Below are 3,887 nucleotides of genomic sequence, written 5' to 3' on the forward strand. Positions count from 1 at the left end.
TCCTATCTGTACCAGTGTACATCCTTGGTCTAGCTAGATTTGTAAGGTAGAATTGAGATCATGATAGTGGGGGGTGGTGGAAGCATTTAAGAACTAGAGGAAAGTTGTATGTTTCATTATTACTACCCTGCACCTTCACTGCCAACATTGTGTTGAGATAGCATCTCATTATACTTTTGATTTGCATCTCTCACATAGTTAGTGATCCTGGGCATTTCTTGAAATGGTTGTTGCTCTCCTTAATGTCTTTTTGGCAAACTGTGCTCATGTCCACTGCCTATTTTTACATTGGGTTGTTCATCTTTTTATCATTGAGGTGTTATGGTTTGTAATTGAGTTTAGAGATTAGAATCCTCCCCATATGTGATATCTCTTTGGTTTCTTGTAGTAGTGCTTTGTCATTTTTAGTATCCAAGTCTTCTTTTTAGTGTCTGTTGTGAATGGTATATATTAATTTGATTAGAGGGTTCTCTTCCTTAGTATATAGGAATCTAATTGAATTATATATTTTAATATTCTACCCTATCATGTTGCTGAATCTGAATTAGTTCTATTTTTTTGTTGTCTTTGGGAAGTTTCCTATGTACAGAATATATAATCTGTGAATAGAGAGAATCTTACTTCTATAGCAATTTGGTTGCCTTTGATTTCATTTTGCTGCCTAATATCTTTGGCTAACACTTCCAGTGCAATGTTGAATAAGAGTGATGAAGGGCATACTTGTCTGGATCCCATTAGCGGGGGGCGGGGTGGGGGGGTGATCTCAGTTTCTCTTGAATGAGGTACTAGCCTCTGACATTGTGCATATAGCCATTATTTTGTTTAGGACATTTAATAAGTGTATATATATCTATATATTTGCTGAGAGTTTTTTTGTTTTGTTACATTTTTAATTAGGAATAGATTTAGGTTTTTGTAAAATGCCCATTCTACATCAATTAATGTAGCTTTATTTTGGTTTTCCTTTGCTTTATTTATATGGTAGATTAAACTGATTTTTTTTAAATGTTGAACTATCTTTCAAATTCATGAATATACAGCCATTGAATTAGTTCAACCCATAGCAACCCTATAGGAGAGAGTACACCTGTCTGAAAGTTTTTAAGACTGTAACTCTTTATGGGAGTAGAAATCCCCATCTTTCTCCCACAGAGAAATGGGTGGTTTTGAACTGCTGGCCTGGCAAATTAGAGCCCAATGCATAAGCGTGAGGCCACCATGGCCACAAAACATCCTTGCATACCTGGAAATAATCCCACTTGATCATATTATTTTTTTGATAGATTCTATTGGATAAGATTTTATTGAGGAGATTTGCATCTATGTTTGAAAGGTCTACAGTCGTGTCACCTGGTAATCTGTGCTCCGTTTGGAATCAGGTTATGCTCACTACATAAAATGAATTTCTGTATTTGCTGTCCTTTTCCATATTCTGGAATAGTTTATGTAGAACTAGTGTCAGCTCTTCTCTGAATGTTTGGTAGAATTCCCGAGGGAAGCCATAATTTCTTGGACTTTTTCCCATTGTTGTAGAGAGCCTTTTAATGGTCTGATACATTTCTTCTTTTGTTATGAATCTGTTCAGTTTTACCAGTTCTATCTGTATAAGGTAGTAGATTGCCTGTCTAGGAACATGCCAATTTCTTCCAAGTTCTAAAATTTATTAAAGAGAATTATAATATTGTACCATCCATTTTATTACATATGGTTCAGTTATGATGTCATGTATCTCATTTTATTTTTATATTTGTATCCTCTCTTCTTTTCCTTTGTTAGACTTTCCAATAGTTCGTCAATTTTGTTAATCCATTCCAAGAAACTTCTCTTGTCTTGTCAATTCATAATATTGTTTTTCTGCTTTCAGATTCATCTATTTCAACTCTAATCCTTATTGTTTCCTTTTTTTTCCCCTTTGTGATGGTGGCTGTGGGTTTATGTTACTCTTCTAGTTCTATTTGTTGGAGATATTAGATTGAGTTGTTGATTTTGGTTATTTCTTCTATTTTGATATGGGTGCTTATTCCTATGGGTTGTTGTCTGAGTAGTCTTAATACTGTATGTCAGTGTTTCACTATGTTGTATTTTCATTATAATTAGTTTCAAGAATTAAAAAATAAGTCCTTATTTTTACAAATTCTCAATGGATTTGAATTTGTTCAAATAGAATTTGTTCATGCTGTTGTTCAATTCCCATGTATTTGATTTTATTTGTTTTTATGTCCCTTGATTTTCCTAGTACACATTTATAGTGTTATAATCATATGATCTGTAGAATCTTCATATTTAAAATGTATAAGTACTTTTGCGTGACTTAACATATGGCCTATCCTGGAGAATGTTTCATATGTGCTGGAGAAGAACATACATTTTGCTGCTGCTGGGCAGCCTGTTCAGAATATATCAAAGGGGTCCAACTGGTTAATTGTATTGTTCATTTCTTTCTTGTCCCTGTTGGGTTTCTTTCGAATTAAGTCCTTTCTTAAGAGTAGGTTTAAGTCTCCTGCTATTTTTGTTATGTTACCTATTCCTCTCTTTAAATTTGTTATTATTTGATCAATGTATTTTGAAGGTCTTTAACTGGATGCATGTATATTGTTATGATAACACCTTCTTGTTCAATTATCCCTTTGATCATTAGGCAATGTTCTTCTTTGTCTTTGATGGTGAATTTTGCCTTGAAGTCTAAGTTTTCAGAGTTTAATATTGTTCATAGAAACAGCAATCAAGAAATCAAGTAATGCATTACATTAAGCAAGTCTTCACAAGACCTAGTAAGTGTTGAAAAGCAAGGATGTTATTTTGAGGACTAAGGTCCACCCATCCCAAGCCATGGTACTTTTAATTGCCTCATGAAAGTTGGACGTTGAATAAGGAAGACCGAAAAAGAACCAAGGAATTTCTATGGCATTGGCAAAACATATTGAAAATATAGTAGATTGCCCCAAGAACAAAGAGATCTGTCTTGGAAGAAGTACCACTCGAGTGCTCATTAGAGAGGATGAGGAGGGTTCCTCACGTGTCATTTGGACATGTTTACAAGACCCGTCGTTAGGGAAGGGTCTCGTCCTTGGTAAAGTGTAGGGTTGATGCACAGAGGAAGGTCCTCAAAGAGATGGCTTGACACAGAGCTGCCACACTGGGTTCAGACACAAGAACAAAGGTGAGGGTGATACAGGACTAGGGAGGGTTTCCTTCTGTTTAGCACAGCGTCACTATGGGTCAGAACCAACTCGAGGGCACCTAACATCCAGAACAATCATCACATGTATGTAAAATCATTCTTCTGAATTCCTATTCCAGAAGTTTTAATGCCTTATGTATATTTATTTTTTTACTGATGACATAGCATCATTTTATTTCTTAACAACTGCTCCCAAGAACACTGACTGTGGTTCCAAGATAAATGAAATTTGGATGTCAATTATTTATCTGCTTATCACAATGTTACCTACTGTTCTAGTTGTGAGGGCTCCTTTTTTCTTTACATTAAGTTATAATCCACACTTAAGGCTACAATCCTTAATCTTCATCAGCAAGTGGTTCAAGTCCTTTTCACTTTCTGCAAGCAAGTTTATGTCATCAGCATACTTCAGGTCATGAATAAGCCTTCCTCAAATTCTGACCCCACATTCTTCTTCATATAATCCAATTTATCTGATGATTTGCTAAGCATGCAGATTGAATAAGTATTGTAAGAAGATACTGCCTGACGTAACATCTTCCTTGATTTTAAACCTTGCAGTACTCCTTTGTTCTGTTTGCACAACCGCCTCTTGCACAAAAGCACAATTAAGTCGTCCAGACTTTCCATTCTTCTTAATGCTAGGAGAGAACAAAGCCTTTTGACAGGCGTTTAGATAATGCCTTATGTTTTTAAGGAGTTCTGC

This window comes from Echinops telfairi, unplaced genomic scaffold (genome assembly GCF_000313985.2).
Source record: "Echinops telfairi isolate 266 unplaced genomic scaffold, ASM31398v2 ScPeMD7_7468;HRSCAF=8506_0, whole genome shotgun sequence".
NCBI classification, from domain to species: Eukaryota; Metazoa; Chordata; class Mammalia; order Afrosoricida; family Tenrecidae; genus Echinops; species Echinops telfairi.